This window comes from Lonchura striata, chromosome 6, assembly GCF_050655825.1.
Source record: "Lonchura striata isolate lonStrDom1 chromosome 6, ASM5065582v1, whole genome shotgun sequence".
Taxonomy (NCBI): Eukaryota; Metazoa; Chordata; class Aves; order Passeriformes; family Estrildidae; genus Lonchura; species Lonchura striata.
Window position 1 is genome coordinate 19,594,139 of NC_140708.1, and position 22,670 is coordinate 19,616,808.

At 38.8% G+C, this 22,670-nt stretch overlaps 2 long non-coding RNA genes across 14 annotated transcripts in view; one reads left to right on the forward strand and one right to left on the reverse strand.

Annotated features, from left to right (window-relative positions):
• Positions 1-22,670, forward strand: part of LOC146767043 (uncharacterized) — a 144,925-nt gene that overhangs the window by 103,250 nt on the left and 19,005 nt on the right. For all 3 annotated transcript variants that reach the window (XR_014956299.1, XR_014956300.1, XR_014956298.1), the window contains one exon: positions 1-22,670. This exon is cut by the window's left edge and continues 23,636 nt beyond it; it is cut by the window's right edge and continues 19,005 nt beyond it. This is a non-coding gene — a long non-coding RNA (uncharacterized LOC146767043).
• Positions 1-22,670, reverse strand: part of LOC146767044 (uncharacterized) — a 258,666-nt gene that overhangs the window by 94,455 nt on the left and 141,541 nt on the right. For 5 of the 11 annotated variants that reach the window (XR_014956289.1, XR_014956295.1, XR_014956290.1 and 2 more), the window contains 6 exons: positions 19,852-20,036; positions 17,808-17,872; positions 13,941-17,482; positions 3,693-11,678; positions 2,591-2,761; positions 1-2,076 (listed from right to left, as the gene is read on the reverse strand). The exon at positions 1-2,076 is cut by the window's left edge and continues 14,216 nt beyond it. This is a non-coding gene — a long non-coding RNA (uncharacterized LOC146767044). Of the gene's footprint in view, positions 2,077-2,590; positions 2,762-3,283; positions 11,679-13,940; positions 17,483-17,807; positions 17,873-19,851; positions 20,037-22,670 lie in introns of all 11 variants that reach the window. The other 6 variants (XR_014956288.1, XR_014956292.1, XR_014956297.1 and 3 more) reach the window with 4 other exon arrangements.

Genomic DNA, 22,670 nt, shown 5'->3' on the forward strand with positions numbered 1-22,670 from the left:
TAAGGGAACTGTGACTAGGAAAGGCTCCTTCTCCCCAGTTCCAAGGAACCAAAATGATTGCTTAAGGGTGTTAAGATGACTGAGAACAGCCCTAAGATAGTACTGATTTCCATCTCAGCATCCCCTGTGTGATAGGCAGAAAGTTTTTACACTGTGTGCTACAGACAGAAAGCAAGTTCCAAGGAAATGTACAGTCCTCCTAGGATCTCAATTTAGTCCTGCAAAAATGTTACTGAATTTCTCTAATAGAGCTTTTGATTCAACAGTTTCTACCATTCTCACAAACAGTCATCTACCTGTATTTACAGTAATATCCTTATTTATCAATTAGATGTACAATGAGATGAGTTTTGACTGAAAATACTTTGTTGCTTCATGATTGGGAAGTGAAGTTAGGGAGAATTATGACAACCTGAACATATTGTTAAAAGAGCTTCCAGATCTTGAGTTTTTAAATAGGTTTGCAAAGGCATATTAATGGGGATATAGTACATAATCCATCTAAACTATTTACTTTTCACTCTTCTGCCAAAGGAAAAATTCTCATCCAAACAGTTTGGTGGGTTTTGTTGTGTTTTTAAAACATATCATGTATAATTAAAAGATGACTATATGAGTTATTTATAAAGCCAAACAACAAAACCAGAACTCTCAAAATGTGAAGTGACCAGATAATTACAAGACTGGTTTAAATTATGTTCCTAAGTACTACTTGTTATTTCCAAAATGGGCAGGATAGCTGTACTATTAATTCAGCCCCAAAGACCAATTTCATTCTTGCAAACATATTTAAAATGTAGCAAGGTTTAAATCATCTAAGCTTATTGTTTTAACTTCCAGTATTTCATTATTCTACTTAATGGTTTGAACATTATTTTATACAAGTACAATATAATTTTATTGCATGATGTAAATAAAAAACCAACCAAAAAACTAAACCTATGTCCCATTTGCTTCCAAAACATATAAGTGATGTGACAGTAGACCTAAAATACACTGATGTTTTGCCTACAGACAGGAAAAGCTGAAGGTTGTTCAACATATGCTTAATTGGGAAGATACTTACTCAGAGTATTAGCAACATATTCTGAATCTGTCCGCCCCTCAAGACCGGATTGGCAGAAATATAAAGAAACTGAGCCAGCCCAATCCTTCTCTCATTGTAGTGAACTGGAACATTGACAGCTTTGGCTGGGCCAAGAGAAGGCACTAATTTAGGCCCTGCGGCTTCTACACTGGAGCAGGTTTTGTAGCTGGGGATCCCAGCTTTGAGAGACCCATCTTGGGGGGTAAAATACTGAATGTGCTGTATGGTCCTTCAAAACACAGAGGATCTGAAGGTGCAGCCTCGGACACAGCTTCCTTCTTCCCCTGGGAGCCTCAGGCGGCAGTGCCTAGCGATCAAGAGCTACATGAGAGTGACTGATGTAATTGACCTCTAGGACTCCAGGTGCCACTGGTTAGAGGGATGGAAACAAAGGTCCCAAAATGAGTGGAAAGCATTCTGATGCAGTACCCCTACAAAGTGCAGATATTTGCCTCTACCATTAGATCTATGAATAATTAAAAAATATATTTCCAATTGTTCTTTTGTGTGCAAAACATAAATTGCTTTTTCCCAAAACTATTTTACCAAATATTTCCACAAAGCCTATCCAGTGTAGCACTGTATCTACCAAGAGGTTAAAGCATGAGTGCTTCCCAAGTGCCCTCAATTGCTCTTGTTCTACTTGCCTTGACCTGTTGCATCATGTTATGAGATATCAAACTGCCATCATGTTCCATTTTAGAGCTGATTATGCTTCATTGGTGGGCAACGTTGCTGCTTGCTGAGAGTTTGTGAAGTTTGATTAATTAGTGCTTATGAAGTTCTTTGAAATTCTTGCATGAATGATGTTACAGAACCACTGAATATTGCTGCTGTTATACAGGCAGGTACATGATTAAAGATTTGATGTTGTAAGGTGTGGTTGGGCCTTACCTTCTCTTTGGGAAAATATTCTAGTTTCCTCTGAATTCCCTCTGGCAAGCTAGTACAGTCTTCCAACCAAACCAAACCAAAATACTTCAATCGTCCTAGGGTAGGGAAAAATAATAATAATAATAAAAAAGATTAGATTAAGGATATTTCTGAGAACTCATTGCCTGTCTAGGATATTGCACCTCTAGGTGGTCTGATAAACTTCAAGAGCACCTTGGTGATTAAGATTATTCTCAGACTGACTATATTTTCTTCAACTTTTTTTTAATCAACTAGAGCTCTTTTAATTGCTTTCTCTTCTTAGGTATTTTACATAGACACTTGACCACCTCTTAAAGCATCTTCCTTAAACATACTTATCTGTGATATCCTCTGTTGGCTGAAGAGACCTACCTATCCTCCTCTCCAATCCCTCCTGCCCAAAGGGAGCTGTTACATGTTGTATCTCTTTCCATTATTTCTGACTCTGAACCCAACAGCTCCCATGTGCTCTGGGAAATGCAGCACCCCACAAGTGATTCATTCTCAGCCAAGGCAGGAAGCTGTAGGGCTCAGCCCACAGCCAGCCGTACAACACCCAAACTGAAGATAATTATTGCACAGACACACCTGTTCAAAGATTTGTTCACGTTGCTCGCTGCTGCCATGCTTGGCTGTGACCATGACCACACTGTTGTAGCCCTTCAGGAACGTGCTGCTTCACAAAGCAAAGGCCAGGATTCCTGTCCAAGGCACAGGTGCCCAGTGCCATTTGAGAAGTCTGTAAAGCACCCAGGATACCTGCACAGGAATAGCAGAGATGACACAGGACCTAAAGCAGACTGACATTCCATCATGGTAACAAATGGATGCCAGGCAGACATCTGCAATAGCTGAAACAACACCAAATGCCAACAATGAAGCTACAATTTCATTGTGTACTAACTTCCCTGTTTTCTACTACTATTGAGGGCATTCAAAAGGATTAGCCATATTGATCCTCTCTGTTGACTGCACAATTCACATCATTTGATCTTGCTTACATTAGCTTAACAGACTATGATCAGCTGTGCCATCTTCAATTCGAGTCACAGCACAGTATCTGGAGTTGCATTTTTCCTGCTTGTTCTACTCATTTCACCTCCTGCGCCCAGTAACATTTTTTGTTATTTTTCATAATAACCTGATGGCTAATTTTGTACACACCTTTATGCATACAGCAACCTCTGGGCTTTCAGTGTTTTGTGCTTGCTTGATTTCCTAAGAACTACAAAGAAAAAAATATTGATTGGTTTTGCCTCAGGCTTTACTAGACAAACTTACCTAGACTGCAAGGCCAGAGTCTGAATACATGTCACTATTTAAACCATGGGAACATTTAGCATTTAAGAGGTTCAAAATAACCAAGCCAAACACCCTTATTATCTATCAAACAGTGCCAGTTTCCTGGCTGCTGCCAAGGCTGATGACATAGTCCTATCATGTTGCATGTTTTCAGAAACATGAATCTTATGAAAAGTAGTACTTAAAGGTATCACATTTTTCAAATACTTAAATGAAGAGTATCAGGAGCCTCTCACTCAGTCCCAGTCAGTGAGTTATTGCCCATTTAAAAATCTGTTCCTTCAGTTTTCTGATTGTTGTTCTTGTCTGTGCATCTTTCAAAAATTGGGTTATTAATCTACTGTGCCATAAAGTTTCTTTCATTAGAAATTAACAAGTTTGTTCTGACCTTCTCCTAGTCTGGGCTGGAATTCCATGAGGCGTTTCTCATCAATCACTGTATTCTTTGCACAGCTTGCACTGTTCCATGTATGCTTTCAACTGGGTATTTATGCCTGGCCTGTAGATACATTTCCTGGCTCATCTCAGGCATGTCTCTATCCCCAGGTGTGAAATATGTATCCACTGCATGATGTCAGCTCTCAAATCTCTTGGGATTATTGTTCAGCTCCATTTAAAACAAAATCCATGCACTTCTTCGTTCACTTCCTTGGGGTGGGCACAACAGTCTGTGTCACTTAGTGCTTTCTCTAGGCTGACGACGATTGCACATCGTTTTCCTGCCTGTCACACACCATGCTGTTTTGTAAGACTGCCTTGAATGATAGTGGTTGAAGGAACTGAGTCAGTAGTAGGTTTTCACCTCGTTGTTTCTTCTTCCTGGATATACTAGAACTCCATCGGTAAACATTGCAGTCTGCATCTTTATTCCCAGACATCTTTATTCCCTTTCTCAGGCACCCCTGCACTGGTGCTTTAGGTGCATATAATGCTTTAGGGACTTGTGCCTCACTTTCAATTTTCTTCTCTCAATGCCTTTTCTTTCTAAGACCTGAGTCTTCTCACAAGATTCCATATCAATCACTATCAGCAGTCAAGAGAAGTCCAATGGGATAGATCCATAGTTGAGCTCACTCTCTGTCTGCCTTCATTCACCCTAATATTTTGTCTCCAGCACCCATTGAGAAAAGTTATCACAGATAAATATCATGCACCTTTTTTGCCTATTTTTACATTACTTTTCTGGAATAATGATGCCCTAATTTACAACACCGGCAACTAGAGGCACAGTATCCAGTTCATATCAAATATCTTTGAATAGGAGCTAATACTGATAATCATATGTGCTCATCAATACCTACTAGAAGGTGTGGCAAAGGTTGTCAGGGAGCTGAATAGCTCTTCCTCTTCAGCATGCAAGTTATTGACTGCCTGATTTCTTTCTTAATTCTTTAATCACCTATCCAATCATGACAAAATATATCCCCACAGAAAAGAATCCACATAAAAAGGACACAGATGGGAGTGGACAGAATGGAGGCATACACCTAACCCAAGCCAGGTAATTACTCCTACTTTGCCAATTAAAATCACATCGCCATTTTTGCTGGTTTAACAGTAAGCATCTATTTTACATTCAGCTCTCTGTTTCAGAGCAGATGTGTTCATTCTTACTTTTTAAACTATGTCACCTTTCCCTCAACATGGGCTTAGGTTAATAAACTGTACATCAAACACTGTTTAAAAGCTGGCTTTGCAGGATGATAACTGATGAGGGAATTGCTTTTAATTACTGTACAAGTGAGTAGATAAAAATCACAGTCCTAATAATCAACTCCAGAAACTGACAGCAGCAAAGTCTCACATTTCAAATGTGGATTATTTTTCTTTCAGCATTCAGCTACAGAAGGCAAATGTTAGTGGTTGGATCATCTTCTGTAAGCAAGCCAAAGTTATGTGTAACATTTTTGGATGCTAATAGGATTCAGTTCTGGCAGAACAGAAATAAGGGTAACATTAAGGATTAGAGCAAGCTTGGAAGGCAAGGAAAGTGCTTTTCTCAATTCAGGCTTTCAGAAGAACAATAATCTCACCTACATCTGCTGCTAGAACTTCGAAAGTCCAAGGACAGAAAAAGCAAACAACTTGCTTGCACAGCTATCAAAAATGGGAGAGAGCATGAGGCTTCCCAGATTGCCTTCAAAACCAGCAGCATTTGGCCCATTATCATCCACACCAGGCTAATGTGTTTTTAATAGTTCACCACCTAAAGAGATACTGTAGGCCATGAGATGTAAATTAGGCAGCCAAAAGTGACCGAGTTTGTGCTATGAGAAATTTCAAGGGAGAATGAAATAAATGAAAGTAGGATTACAAACTGAGTTCGGTGCTCTGGTGAGAGGAGAAAAATGTGCTCATAAAGCCCAATAAAACTTTCTTTTTCTGGTTTATTAGGTGTTTGCAAAATGTCTCAGTTGCAAAGCACGACATGTTCTTTTTCTGAAGACTCATGTACAGCATGGAGGCTCTGATAAATCAGCTGCTTTCTTTTTCAGCCAACTACACAGTGTATGGGAAGATGAGGTTACTATTACGTCTTTGTTAAAACATTAGAAGTTGCCTGAAAGCTGCCATGTGAACTCCATTTTGAATGTATTTCAATGCAGGTTTTTACAATAGGAAAAATAAACACTTAGGAGCTCAGGAAACCAGGATCTAAAATACTGTAGACATGGATTTGTTTATTTGTTGCTTTCCTGCTATAGATCAGGCTGTCAGAATACCTCCTTCATGTAAATATTTAAGATGTACAACAAAGTACAAAAGATCTACAACAAAACCATTCTGATTTAAAAAAAATTAAGGAAAAGAAGCATAGAGAGTTTATTAAAAAAACAAAAAAAAAAAAAACAAAAACACAAACCAAACATGGATATGGATCTCTTTGGATCTAACAAGTGTATTGTTGGTGAAAAGGAAAAATATTCTGATTGTAAAGGTGCTGCATCCAGCAAATGGCCCTCAGTTCCTTGGAATCACATATTCTCTAGATTTTAAGTTACAATATTCCTTTCTGACTTTTTGTTTTGTTTTGTTTTAATGGTGCAATAATGTTAGCTCTCAAAAGTCCACATGAGAAACTGAAAATCCAGGATTTGAGAACTAGAGAGGTTCAGAATAGTAGTCATCTGGAAGTCTCTTCTTTTCATGTTGGTAAAGTATAATGTTACTTCACGCCATTTGGCTGCAAATGTAAATTACACCTTTTTTCAGTTGTTAGGACAGGATAAAAAACCACATAATTCTAATGAGTCATAAATGTTTCACCATTTTTTTCTTCATTTAATTCATATGGTGCCAACACCTGTGAAAACAATCAGCATCATAGCTGTGTGCTCTACTTAAATTTGCTTTAGGGTATGCTTGAGTAAAAGCTTTTATATCTTATTTCTCTACATTATTAACAACATGATGCCCTGAATCATTCTATAATTTAAGTATGCTCATTTCATTCTCAGCCATTTTATTAGGACTAGAAAAGATGCTCAAAGACTATGAGAGTCTTAAAACAGATACACACGTACCCATTCCTGATTCTTAATGTAACAAAATATCTATAACAAGATCTTAACTTTATTTTTTATGTGTTTTGGCAGTTTTGCACCTTGAATTACAAATCTAAACTGTTAGTACAAGAGCCATACTACAAAGCTTTCTCCCAAAAGGCTTTGCAGCTGTTGTTCTAAGGTGAGTTCTTTGCATGAGAGCGACATCTGCACTGATTTGAATTTTAAGCTATTGCCAAAGGAGGGCACATCCTGTTCAGCAGTGGGAAAGAGCAGTGGTTGGAAGAGTAGTTCTGGAATCTCTAGATGGTGCCAGAGAGGAATGTGCAATGGCAACTGCAGTCCTGCATCAGTTACCACTGGGCAATGGGGTGGGTAAGCTTGGGGGCAAATTTAAAAACATGCCTCAGTGTCTGAAGAAATAATGTAGTGACTGGAGGATACAGAGAAGATCGTAAATCCTACTTGTCTTCCAGCAGACATCAGGCCTTTGACCACCTTGAGAACCCTTGGTAATTCCACCTGGCATCTACATAGCCCTAAATGACTTGAAACTGAACTGTCTGCATACTTTTACCTACAGTTTTATAACATAAGTCAAGGGGGTCCTGAGCTCTCCCTATATTTAAATGGGATTGTAGTTCAAACTTCCTTTGTAAAATTCCCCATCTAAACCCAAGCAACACAATAAATAGAGATGAATGAGTACAGGGCATGGAAGCTGGAAGGTGTAGAGACCATGATATTTCCCAAAAAGATTCTTTCCCAGAATGTACATTCCAGTGTAAAACAGCATATTACTAGTAACCATCCAAGGTCAATTCATGATGAGAAAGCAAGCCAGAGCTGATAATTGCTTCAAGCAAAATGTTTTCAGTTTTGGTTTTTCAGTTTTTGATTAATTGCAATAACTCCCTTGTAATCCAGCAGTGAGGACATACTCCAAATAGCTTAAACCAGCTAGCCCAAATCCTGAGACAAGTGTAGGCCCCAGCAGGGTCTTGAGTAAGGACTCAGACTGTCACAGCTCAACAACTGAAGTCAACCTAAGCTAGGCAATTTAAAGCTTCTGAACTGCAGCCTTCTCTCCACACTGAAGGACAGCATCACCTGCATCCATGAGGATGTGAGGGCTGAGCTGACCACACCCTTCCATGCCTACAGAATTTCAAAACTGACTTTGAGGTAGTTAAAACTAAGTAGTCTGCTAGTAATTTCAAATAACTTTATTATAAAGTTACTCCAGTAACCTGCACATTTTTACATAGTCCTTGGTGTCTTCATGGATAAAAATCTGTGCTTGTGATTACTCACCAGTGCCTTTAGTGGCAAGTTTGCACAAAAGATACCAATAAGCACTAGTCAGAGGATGAGGCCTTCTTTTTTTCTTTGCTTCTCTTAATGCTTCTTCTTAAGAGGTCTTCCACACAGACATGAGACTTTGGGGAAGTGGGGGGAAACATGAAAACCAATCCTACCCACAAAACACTTACTTGCATACCTATTAATTTGCAACACCATGCACCAGACCCAGTGTCATTCAGTGCCAGATGAGTACACACAGCAACATGACTACATGAGGCCAAATCTGAGCCAAACCTTTCTCTCCATATTTCAATGCTCTCTGTTTACTGGGACCAAAGAAATCAACTGCTTCTATCAATTTCACTTCTCTAAATTTCTTCCTCTTGATCTACTAGATTTCACTTTGAAAGCCTAAGTGAAAATCCCTGTGATCTAGACAGAACCTGTCTTCACTTTTAGAGGAAAGAGGTTGCCCTTGCACAATCCATTCAAAAGGCCTGCACAGCAGGACTTTGTCACTAAAGTGATTGCTTTACATTGTTCAGTTCTCAGTAGTTTTCTCAGGTGAAGGCTGTTTGATTTGGATTTCTACTAAAAAGTTTAGAAAATATGAAAGTAATGCATTTAAAAATTTCACTGAAATAATCCACATATTCTTGAAGATACTCAAACTTCCTGGCCAATACAGCACCCAGGAGATGCAGCATTTTCCATAGTGCCATACATGCATTCATAACTTTGAAATGGAACAAGAAGGAAATATTTATACTGGCTGTACCTTAATTAAATTAAATTAATTAATTAAACTAGAAGGTCCTGAAGCAAAGAGCAGGTGAGTATGAGCTTTACTTTTCTTTCTCAATAAAACTGATGTGTTATTGAAATGCTCAGCTGAAAATCGGATCTTTTACTCAGGGGAATACTCATTTGCCTGGCTGTAAGCTGCAAATCTTTCATAGTTTCAGTTCTTCCACTATGAAGGCAGCTTCTGTGCTAGGAATTTTAGGAGGACAGTCTTGAAATGTTATTAATAAGAACTTAGTGTATATTTCATATTTGATGTAGGTGCACTCTGCCTCCTAATGGAAGTCGCATGTGTTTTTCCCTCAAGTATGCACCGGTAAGTAATGACCCATCATCAGGCAGTAACTGATGACAATTGATCATATGGCCATCTACAGCAGCAAGAAATTAGAGTAATCTCTCAAGAGAATAATCAGAGAACAATTTTCCAGGGTCATTACTAGCAGAGAAGCTTGCTGAAGAAGAAAACAGTCTCAGTCTTCACTCTGGATTTTCTTTTCTCCTCTGGATTTCATTTTATACACAAGGTTTACATTTGGTTTTAGAAAATTTTATGAGCCAGACTGAAATGTTAAGGGGATTAAGGAATGGAAGACAGTCTTTCACCTCCAAGTCTTCAGTTCAAATCAAGCTTAGGTTGGTAATGAACAAGAAATATTTACCATTGCTGTTCACTGTGCAAAATGGATTGGTGGCTCTGGCTCAATTCCCAGCAATAAACCTGCATGCCACAACTGGCAACTCTGTTGCCATTCTCGGCAGTCCGTGCCAAGAATCCCACGAAGCACAGGAAGGAAAGTTACCTCTCCCCTGCTACAGGCCAGGGTGGAGGCACGCTGGGAGAAGCCTTCTCTGCTGCCCCCTGAGCAGGGCTGTGCCACAGTCGAGCACAGACATCAGTTTAGTGGGCTGACAAGCTACTGCTTTTTCATTAACTGAATTTACTAATTTTCTTAAAATAATAATAATAAAAAATCAGGTGCCATCTAGGGTGACCCAGGTTAGTGACTCAGACTAGGCCATGTTGTTCCTTATGCCAAAGTATAGATTAACCTGCAATTACAAAGAGACTGAAACTTGATGTAAATGCAATGGACTCCCACTAGAAAAGGCTTGTTCTGCTTGTGACAACACCCTAAAGTAAAAAAAAAAAAAAAAAAAAAAAAAAAAATTAAAAAAAAAAAAAATTCAGTGTTGTGATACACTAATAGCTTATTTAGTTGTTGTTTTGCACTGGGTGGTTGGGAATTGCACTGAGTAGTTTTTATATTGCACTATGGAGTTATGTCACATTGGTCTAATCCACATACCCTTCCCCTCCCCCTCTAAGCCTCAGGTGCGGTGGTCTCTCCCTGACTACCAGGGCACCCCTACAAATCAGGACCTTTTTTTCCCTAGAAGTCACATGAAACATAATTTCTCTGTCTAGGAGACTTTGACTCATTAGCACCAGAAGCCACTAGACCAGGAAGTTTGTTTTTCCTCAAACCATAAACTTAGAGTAATTCACTAAAATAAATCGAGCCAACCACCCACATAGAGCAGCAAAAAAGGAAGCAGAGCACACCCCAATCTTTATCTGGCCAATACTGGAAAGAAAAAGTGACTAGCACAAACTAAAACATGCCATCACACTTCTGTTCTGAGGGCATCAGCACCATCAACAGGAAGGACACTGAACATCCTTGCACATGAGCACAGCAAGAAAATAATCCAACCTAGGCTTTAAGCCTTGGAGTGATTTTACCATTGAACTGCGCTGATTGAAAAATGCATGAATTTTATTCTAAAAATAGCAAGATGGGTCAAGAGAATAATGATCTCAGTCTACACAGCTAGATGAATTTATGGTGATGCCCTCTTGTATATTTCATAGGATATTCACTATAGACCCTACATTTGCCATGGCTTTGAACACTTTATTTATCCATATTTTATTATCAGTGTAAACCTAATTATCACAGCATCTTCATGCTGAAAGTGATTGATAGATTTTGCTACTTGCTTGTCAAGATGCTTGTGTTCACTGTATTCAGCTATCACACCAACCCAGAGACTGATGACTGTTCTGGCCTATTAATAAAAGTCTATTACAGTGCATTGATGCTACTTCTCTCAAACAATATTAATGCAAGCTCTGCGGCAAGAGGCACATTTTTAACTTGCTACAATACAATGAGACCTATTTCATTACAATTACTAATTCTTTTGCATTTTACTCAGACTGTCCATTCTTATACATAAAGAACAATCATAAAATCTTCTCCCTTCTTATTTTCCCATTGTTTAAAAAATGTGTTGTTCACCAGCCCATTATTATAAAAGCAATTAGTGATTTTTTTTCAGTACTTGTACTTGCAACTGTTGAAACAATATTAAGTGAACTTCATAAGAAGACAACTTAATGAAACACTGAGTAACTACCTTTCAAAAATAAAAGAATCACAAATTGACTCAGACACTGAAAGACTCAAGACCAGTCGCTGACTGTGAAGATCTGATGTTAGAGCTCAACTGGTCACAGGCAATGAATGAAAAGTATTTCTGCAAATAATATGACATAGAAAAGCAAAACGATAAAAAAACCCACCAACCTTGAACATGCTCAGAGTGGTAAAGGCAATATGCTGCCAATTTGTTTTTCTTATCAAGCAGGACATTATATTTTCCTATAAATGCTCCTCTAGGATGAACTTGTCTTCTGTCACTTCAGTTTTGGTTCGGTATTACGAAATTCAAACTGAAATGTCTTGATCCTGCTAAAGAAGTGAAATTGTTAACAGTTAAGATGTTTCTAATGCTTCTAGATATGGGGACAAAACTCAGCCTGCAAATTAAGAAAATGGCAAATTTATAAAAGATACTGACCTCTAATACCTCAACTCAGACTCTTTTTTTAAGTAGAACTTGAGTAAGTCTCTAATTCTAGAGTTTCCACAGTCACTTCACAGTATTTTAAATAGAAAAAATAGAGAAACAATAAAGCTGACTGTCCAACAAAACGCTTATGAACTGTTTAGCTTTAAGCACTGCATCAATACCTGTTAGTTTTCTTTGATGAAGATACTGACCTTGCAGCAGTTAAGCATGTGCTTAACTGTTTCACTGTGAGTCAATAGTCGTATAAAAACTGACAAGGCTTTAGTATGAAATTACATCAATACTTCTGGTTTTAATATGTATAATTTTCCAGAAAATCTAGGTTTGGCAATCACAATCTGAATTAGCACGCCTAGATACTCAACCTGCATCAGTTGTTGGTGCTCCACTAATTAAGTAACCCATTGAAAATACAGCCTCAGCACCCCAAACAGTGTGGGTAGCCCTAACAGCTCTCAAAGGCTGTAGGCTTGGATCTCACTCAGAGAGGTTGTGCTGGATTTAGTGATAATGGCTGAAGAGGTTGCCTCTCCCAGCTGTCTGCAGCAGTCCCCCATCAGAAGCTGAAACAGAGCCATCAGAAAGTGATGTGGTCCAGCCCTCATTCACAGAGCTCTGAGCCAGCACATTAATTTTAACCACCAATGGTCTGCAAACTGTAACAATTGATAAACTGGCACTTGCTTACATCTGCTGCCTCCACTAGTAAGGTGGAAGTCTGAGGCAAAATGGCAGGGTAGACATTAAGGGCAGTAACCCCTTTCTCCATCCCAACAAAATTAATAGCACTTGTTTGCCAGAGCCTTAATCTGCTCAGAGCAGAACAGTATGTTGAAAGAAGCAACTCCATTTAACTTCGTTTCGGGGAATGAAGAGCAAGGATTTTCTACATTTCACGAGGCAGTGAATGGCAAAGAATTAGTGTATATACAGTACCCCTTGTAATTTTAATTCACATTGCCCCCTCTCAGTGAATAAATCTTGTTAAACCTTATCCTCTCGGAGACCATCTGGATGAAAACTATTCAGGAAATGTCACCATTGGTACAAGAACTTAAATCTCACCATAAATCTCAGCATGTCAAAGCCAAGCATGCATGCCTTAAAGAAACTCTGCAGCTGTGACTCACTCAGAGTTGCAGACATGCGTGCGCAAATGGTGCCTCCCAAGAAACACACTGCTCCATTTCAGTAACTCTTAAAAACTAATGAAAGCAAACTCAGGAATTTTCTCATTTTCAGACAGCTTTACCTATTTTTAGTATAAAAGAAGCAAAACAGTTTAATAGAAGCTGCATAAAATTTACTACACTATTATAACTGTACTGGTTCAAATGATCTCCACCCTTGTCCTTATCTTGCTCTGATTACTTCTCCCTCTCTTCCAAAGTACATGTGCTAATGTGGCAACCTAGGCTGAAAATCAGAAATCATGATTACTTTGCTATGTAATCTGATTGCCTGTATAGTTAGACACCTGCCTTCCTGGCAAATTTCTTTATGGTAACAGGGTAGGAGCAGGTTGGCCTTTTAAGTGCCAGATACTGACAAAACAGCTTCTAAGCTCAGTGAGAACACTACTGTTATCCAACAGCTAATATTCTCCTTTCTCCACCCCAAACCTAGTATAACTGTTTTTACAGAAAAGGATTTTGTATTTACTTCACTGACTTCAAAATATGGTCAAACATAATGCAAAATTTACAAGACAATCTATCTAGTAAGTGAAAAAATAGAAAAGTAACTAAGAGAAATAAACTAGACTCAATGCTTTGACAAAAAAAAATGGGGGGCATAAATGCAGGCTTGTTGAAACAAAAGGTTCTGCAAATTTGCTTCATTTTCCTCATTTCCATATAGGGAAGAAAAAAAAAACATGAAATATGTGAAAATGACTGAAATTGCTGACTTCTGGAAATTTTAAAAACTATTTCTGAAAAAATATTTAAAAGGAGTTTGTTCACACGCATTTTTCAAGTAAGAAAAAAATTATTAAGCATAGGTAAATCCTAAGCAGTGCATTTTATTTTCATTTAATCAAATTTTACTTGACTGAAACTGAAATTTTTCAGTTTTCTGTCTTCTGAAAAATTCGCACTTTGGAACTCCCAGACAACTTAAAGATTTACCTTAAAACTTACCTTTACACTGTAAAAGTAGCTTTGGAGCTTGGAAATAGGTTGATTAGATGTGCTAGATTAATACAAATTTCATCAGCTGAAGCAAATAGAATATTTCCGATATATCAATGTACCACAATTGATGAACCAAGCTTTCTCCAAATTTGTGCAGGTTTCTTGCCAAGTCAGCAAAGTAACAGTGGTGGACTCAAAGATCTTAAATTTTCCAACCTAGATGATTCTATGATTCTAAGATTACTGGACTTTACTCTTGAATTCAAATACAAGTGATCCAGGTTTATTTTTGCAAGGTAGTCCAGTTTTGTGCAGCTGCATATCACCACAGGGAAGCATCTCAGTTACCATTACCAACAGCAAACATGACCTGCTAATCAGGTTCCAGCTTGACTAACTATCAAAAAAAAAATACAAGACAAAAAAAGAGGAACCCAATTAGCCTTAGAGGTAATAGGTGCTAGCAAGACATGCAAAAACTGCCCTGGTGGCTCCCTGTAAAGTAACTATACTTTCTCCACAAGTACAGAGATATTCAGTAAGAATTATCAGCCTCCCATTAGAAAGCAATGCTGTCTGGGCCTCAGCATACAGTTGTCTAAGAACCGTAGAAGGAACCAGTTGTGTCCCCCATAAAGGAAACATTTGCTAGCTCAGAATGCAAGATGCTTGGCAATGTGTTGTTGACACGCAAGGTGTATTGTTTCTTCTTTTTAAAGCTGTATCCCATGCTGGGCTCTAATTCCTCCCATATGAATTTCTAGACCAAACTAGGGATCTAAATGAGGAAAGGGTACTGTTTTCCTCTGCCTGCATAGTCAATGGATGAAGACACGTGGGCTGAATTAGCCTCTGGAGGTGCATATCACTTTCCAGAATCAATGGGGGAGCCTTGGGTGATTAGGTACTAATTTAGGTGCCATAGTTTTATGCTTGAAGTCAGGCGGCTCAAATCCAGGAGCAACTGTGCTTCTCCTTCTGTCCTAAATTGGTGCATGCTGCTGCTACACATTGCAGAACAAATGGCAAAGAGTAGTAGTTTTCATGCAAGTGATAACAGCTAGTATAAAAGTTAGTGCTTTGGATCTAAACCTAGAATACTATTATTATTACAGGAATCCAGCCTGTTTCATATGTCTTTTAACTTCACTCATTCAACTCCTTCAACTATGCAGTGCTGCATAACTGAACATACTGTGTAAGATTATTTCCACTTTTCATGGAAGCTTCACCCAGAGCTAGCCACTATTGGAAGCAGGACAGCAAACTTTCAAGGCCAACTTGCTGCTCTGGTACAGTAAATCAGTTGTTCCTACAGCAAGTAGCATATAGATTTTTTTTTTTCCAATACATAATACAAGGAAAGGATGACTCCAGTTGAGTTTCACAGGTGAAGTTCAGATGAGTTCAGATCTTTTCAAGACCTCTCAATGGTACCATATGCTTGACTCAAGTCCAAACATTTAATCGTAGCTCCAAACAAAAACTTCCAATGAAGAAGCAGAGCGGGGAATTGTGAACTCTGCTTTCCAGCACTAAAGACTTGAGCTTTTTTTTTTTTATAATCTGTCATTTGTACTTTTTCATACTAAAGGTGACAGTCTAATTCACATATGACCAACACCCATAAATCATCCTGGGGGGAGGAAATATTCATAAATCCATATCAAACAGAACCCAAATTATGACAAATGACATGGCAGTCATAAAATTGCACAAGCACAACTCACCAAGTCATTAATTTCATGGCCGTGGAAAATAAACAGACACATTTTTTTCGCAGCCCTAATAAATTTTAAAAAACTCAAAGAATGGTCCATCTGCTTCGAATAATTTTTAATTTCCTATTCTGTCTCGTTCCCATTAGCTATTCCACTGAGATATTTGCTAAATTCTTTCATTTGCCTCCTCCCATCTGTATTCAATTACTCTATTCCCAAATAGAGTTAGTTTTTCTTTCTCCTAAGTGCAGTACAAAATATCCCCACCTGTACCTTAAAGCAAATGTTATGTGTATTTTATTATCTGTTAGACTCTATGAGTCATTCTAACTCGATTGCCTGTGCTGAAAGACTTGGAGGGCAATCTGATTTTGATGTTTTCTGGCTTTGGTGAAAAACACCTGCCTGATTCTCATAGCTAATCTATTAACTTGGTAAATGCCTCAACAGATGTTCTAGAATCAGCTAGGGATCAGGGTCTGTCCTCGTGACAGCGTCCGCTTGTAAGCTTGAAATATTTAAATGTTCAGAGATCAGAGGCCAATGATGTGTTTTGGGTACAAGCTTTCACTAAATCATATTTTTTCAGTCAGTCCCTGGAGTACATTCCACATACAATAAGTGGTTGGAGCGTTCTGACTGAGCAGGCCAACAATACAGGCCGCCTTGAACTTTGAAGGGACATGAATTTCAAGGCAGCATTGGCTTCTTTTATTGAAAAATGGAACAAATTTTAGACTGTGTGGACGCTGTTCCCTTTTAAGCTACATGTCTTTTTTTCCAGTTTCTTTTATTTTTTCCTAATGAAACCCATTAAGGAAGTATATTGGCTTTGAGAACTCCCTTTTCAAGGATAACTTAATGTCTCCAAGGAACCTGTTCTAAGCCATCATCCTCTGTTTGGATCAGCACTGGTCTGCATTATTCACTTACTGTGTGCCTGATCCTCCACTTCTTAACACTGATTTTAATCCAGGGTTGCTGCACTGACTCTAAGCCATTCCACTCTGTAACAGCCCCTGAGGCTCACAGACTGGCTGGGATCACCAGAGCAGAGCAATCCCTTAAGACCTTAGTCTTCCCATAGGAAGGGTGGGATAGATGCATGACATCAGTGTCAAGCCCACATGAAGGGGCTCCCATTTTGAAGCTTAAGGCACTTTTCTGTCAATTTAGCCCCACCAGAAAAACACAAATGAGAAAAAAAGGCTCACAACACAGAACAGCCCACAACCACTGCTGGCCCCATTCTGCTATAAGAAATTGCCTCTTGAAAATCAAAGCTGGACCTGGGAGCCTAAAAATGTTCATTACTTTTATGAGCTTTTATATTACCTTGATTCTTGCAAGAAAAGCTCAAGATTGCAATAAAATGTCCAAATGTTTCAAACTAAAATGGCTGCAAGCTCCACTGCAAAAATTTTTTCAATGAGATCACATAAAAGCAGAACAAATAGAAAACAGGAGACCTTTTTCTGACCTTCACTCATCATTTGACTCTGGCCATTTCACCCTTTCTTTGCCTCCACTTCATTTGCTAAAGGGGCGTCATTAATGCAAACTTATTTTGTTGTTTTAAAGCTTAATTAGTTAATGCTTGTAAAGTGTTTTGAGATCAATAGAGCAGTATTACCAAAATATTCAAAATCTCATCTCTGCTGCTATTTGTTCTTGGAGGTTTGACAAAAAATATTTCACTGTCCCACATCTTCAGTAATGCTCAGAAGCAGTTCTGATGTTAGAGCTCTAATATGAGTGATCAGCAGATGGAGTTGGAGGAGTGAGAAGGCTGATTCTTACTCTTACTGCTGGTACACATGCTGCTTTCTAGAAAACAGAAAATATGAAGGGAGGGTTGATATCAAATACTTAATCATGTAAAGGAAAACACTGAAAGTACAGAGAACTGCTTATGTCTATTCTGAAATTACTGCATTTTTCAAAAGCACCCTTCTGGAAAAGCCATCAGGTTGGCCTCCAAGCCTGACAGGAGCTGACAGACTCAAAATGTGAGATGAAGGAGAAGAAAGAAGAAAGGTTCATTAGAAATGGTGTTTTCAACTGAGGATCTAGGGTACAATTCACTTCATTAAGGAGAAAAAGATTTTCTATCTATAATCAAATGTGAAAGAATTTGTCATTCTTAACTTACCTTCTAGAAATAGTTTCTTCCTTCAGTTTTCAGACACCTCTGCTAAAATTAAATGTAATCCTCCCCTGTCACCGAGATGAAAAAAATTGAACTGGTTACTGGAAAGATACAATAACAAAATTTGATTTTAAAGTATATTCCCTGCAATATTTTTATTATCAATTAGGCTGATATCATAGAAGCATGAAATATGCCGAGTTGGAAGGGACCCATCAGGATAATTGAGTCCAACTCCTGGCCCTGAACAGAACACCTCAAGAGTCATACCAGGAACCTCAGAGCATTGTCCAAACACTTCTTGAGCTCTGTCAGGCTGGTGCTGTGACCACTGCCCTGGGGAGCTGTTCAGTGCCCAACCACTGTCTGGTAAAGAAGCTTTTACTAATATCCAACCTAAACCTCCCCTACCTCAGCTTCAGGCCATTTCACCAAATATTGTCACCAGAGTGAAGAGATCAGTGCCTGCCCCTCCTCTTCCCCTCAGGAGGAAATTTTAACAGCAGTGAGGTCTGTCCTCAGTCTCTCCTCTTCTCCAGGATGAACAGACCCAGTGATCTCAGCCACTTCGCATTTGGCTTCACCTCCAGACACTTGACCATCCTTGTGGTCCCTCCTTTGGACACGTTCTAATAGTTTAATAATGTCTTTTTTTAATATGCAATGCCCCCAGGACTCAAGGTGAGGCTGCATTGATACAGAGCAGAGTGGGACAGTCACCTCGTTTGTCCAGCTGGTGATCCTGTGCCCATGCACCCCAGATATGTTATACTCACTCTTCACTTCTTGTCTATTTTGACACTTCAGAAGTGATATCACCAGAGGTAGATGTGATACGATCAGTTCATGTGGCAAATATGGGTTTTTTCTTATGGATTCACCAACGTGGAGCTGGTCTCCAGAATGAAGCAAGGTTGCCTGCCTAGACTTCTCTTTTACAAAGATTAAGATTGTGGTTTGGGTTCCTCAGTAATCTACAACAATTTAGAATCTTTTGTTTATATGCTATACATCTTTTCTTCAGTAAACATTTGAAAAGAAAGTTACTTTCCAGATTAACACAAGAATACATTTTTCCTATCATATTCATGCAGCTCCATTGACACAAGTTTTATTACATTTGTAAACCCTTTGGTACAAAAGAAGTACACAAGGTATAAGCCAAGAATAATTCTGTATGATGTTGTTATAGCTGTCCACAGCAGAGGGTGCTAAGATTAAAGAGTTAACATTTGGTGCAATGGGAGCAAATTTGCAGCAAGCTGAGAGAGATGTTTGTTGATTAGTGAAGCAATAAAGACATTGGTTGACTCTTCAAGAATGATACATCTACTGTTTGGGGTTTTTTTTCCCTGAAATGAAGGTTTTTAATAAGAAAGGAAGTACAATATCCAGAGCAGAAAAATGATGTGTGGTTTCTTGCATCAACAATTTTGCTCAGAAATTGAATTTAGCTTACACACTAATACAAAAAAAAATCAGATCAAACAAACAAGCAGACTGTTCTCCTATACTTTGCCTCTTTTTTCCCCAGAAGTCTTTAATTGTTCTCAGGAAGACACATTTATCTCGCACCAAAAGCAGCCTTAAATAACTAAAAGCACAACATTCAGAAATACTTCTGCCAGAGAAACTGGCTGTTACTGCAATGAAAATGAGCTATCTGACTGATAGCTTAGCTTCTATTGTGTTCCAGTGAAAACACATCCTTGAATTTAGAGCTGTGTAATGACATTATTACATTAAACTTGTTATTTGAAAATAGACAAACAGCTCCAAAAATATCCTGCTACATGTTTGGCTTCATCTTCTCAGAGATGACTGAACGTGTCATTAAGTCCCCCCTCCTAATAGCTACTAACCCATTGGTTTTCACAGACTGTTAAGCTTGCTCATGGGGCAGAGTGAAGCAGAAAGAAGGGAAAAAACAAAAGCTCTGAAGTATATGCCCAAAGGCTTGGAAAGATCACAAGTTTGAGAAGGATTACCAAGTCTTTGGCTAACGAGTTACTCTGAACTCAGAACAGTAGCAAGTGAAAAATTTTACCTTTTGATGCAGTGTCCTCTATGAGTAGTTGTTCGTCTTCACCACACAAGGGAAGCCTCCTGGATTCACTGCTCCTTCACTCACACTCACACCAGGCTTCTTTCCAATTGAGCCCAGGAGCAGCAATTGAGGTTCTCACTTTGAAACATCTTGGAAGTTGTCATCCTCACCATCAGCTCTCTGACCTACAACACCAAAATCCATGACAAAAAAAATCCCAAACCAAAACAAAAAAAGCCATCTAAACAACATAAAACAAACCAAAACCCATAAAACGCCCAACTTCACAGATATCAGCAATCAAGGTAAGTTTTCTGCTTTCTAGTTTTGACATCAGAGGAACTACTGATTTATACCAGAATGGGAAGTCACAACTGGGGACAGAACAGATGGTTCAACAGTTCTGCTTAAAAGCACAGTATACTTGTGCTGCAGAAAGGCATGAGGGATAAAAGAAGGCTAAAACACAGCCTTACAGAGAAAACCCACATACACTGTGGCTGGAAACTTGGAAATCCAGGCTTTGACCCTCAAAGCAACTCAAGCAGCTCTCCACAGTCACCCACTTGTTTCAGCAGAAGTTAGGAGGCTGAATGGGCACTCAGGTTATGAGCATTTTGAGGGTCCAGACTTCATCACTCACTAAGACCTTTGTGCATAGAGCCCCAGTTTCCCATCTTGTGGCAGGACAATAGGAATCAGGTTACTGAGGATAAGCCAAAAAGAAAAACAGAGTAATACTCAGCAGAACATATACAGAAGTCCTAAAAGAAGAATTCCTGTTACGATGGGCATCATAATACTGAAATTCATTTAGCCACCATTCAATTACATCCCTTTTTTCTTTTTCCTCCAAGTCACCAGCCTCAGTAGGCATGACTGCTCACTGGAGAGTGAAGACAAGTAGTAAATAAAAAGCAATGAAAGCTGTTTTACATCTCTTTTCATCCCCACTACGCAGCTCCCTCAACCTTAAAATTTAGGGGAATAAAGACTAGGTTTTCTATGCAGACAATGAAAAGTATATGCATTGAATGTCAATTCTATAGAAAAGAAAAGAAGAGACTGAAAGAAAGAAACTCATAAAAGGAAATGCACCACATTCTTCCACCCTCTACCCCAACAAATCCAATTAAACTTGCCAAGACACACACACATGCTGTCAATCATTCCAGATCCTATCCACCCTATCAATATTTCAGCAGCATTTCACTCTCTTACTTTCCAGGACTATGCACACTCCACACAGCATGCATTCATTGTTCCCCATGCTCCTTCCTTGCCCCTCTTAATCAGTCACAACAAGTCACATTCATGCCTTTCCTGCACCTTATGCTACACCAAACTAGCTGGTTAGCTGGCACAGACAAGCTTCTTTGTGCTCCATTGATGCTTTGAGGCTTGGCTGGTTGTGGGGGAGGGGGGGAGACTGTTGTTTGTGGTTTGTCTGTTTGCTTTTTTTTAAAGGGTGAAAGACAGGATGCAAAATATGGCTATTTATAAACAAAAGGACACAGACACAGAGGAATTGTGTGCATGCTTATAAAATAATTTTGCTTATCATGAAATACTGCTGGCCTATTATAGTGACTGCATTTTAATGAACACAAAGAAAATAGCCTCAACATTTCTAGTATTAACAGATGCAAAAGTTCTCCAGAGTCCTTACATATCTGACGTGGGCATTCTCAAAGCCTGCCTAGACATGACGCCATTATCAAAATAACTTCCATAATTTGGACTTATGTTCTTATGCAAGCTGTTCTGTCTCTGAACAGAACTCGGTCTCCTTAATGTGAAGGGGAGATGCATGATGGCTTTTTCGTTCTGTCTCATGCACTCTCAGGACTGCCCTTGAGCATGGACATATACAGCAACTCATTTTCAAAGATAAGGATTATTTTGGGTGCACTAGAAAGATAATACTCATATCTTGTACCAGTAAAATAACAGATCAATCGACTTTCTCTTTGAATTCTCACTTGACATCACCATGAGAAACATGGAAATCTAACATGATGGAGGGTTTCACCAACTGTTGGGCTGTCCTCACTGACATTACAGGCAGTAACCTAGAGTGACTCCAAAATGATGGCTGGGCTTTGAGGCAGGCAGCAGCTATTCCAGCAGAGCAATCTACCTATAGAAATTTTTCCCTTTTCCAGTGTTACTGTGTCCTGAGCTTCTCCAATACTGAGTGGATTCAAAGCTTGAAGCTGTGCTTCTGCTGTGAGTTCCCATTCCATCCCTAGGATAGGATGGGAGATGAAGTTATACTATCCAGGTGAACTCTCTCTTGCTGTTGACAACTGAGCAAGCATTAACTAATCTTTAATTGAAACTAAGCTGCAAAGTTAACATTTAAATTCATTCTGTGCAAAAGTTGCAGTGAAACCATGAGTCTTTTAGTTCTGAATTTTTTTACTGATAAGAAGAGAAGCTTTATAATATTAGAATTCACATTTTGTGCAACAGCCTATTAAAATTTCACTGGAAGTTAGGGTGGTCATACAGAAAGACAATTTTTAGGAGTGTATCTGAAAACTGAAGGTGGGACTTGGAAGAGCATTTTTAGACTCAGAAATTAGAGCTCAGCAGCTGGAAGGCTGTTATTTCAGAAAAGTAAAAATCCTCCTTGCAAAAGAAAGAAAAGTTTTAACCTTTGCCTGTGTCTGTTTGGATTCAAGGAAGAGTACAGATTGATCATGAAATCCTATGTATTATATATATTCTAAGCCAAATATATCCAGTTGCATGACCGGGCTTTACTGTCTGCTGGCTGTGCCAGCACATACAGTGGTCACCAGTGTATTTTTGTG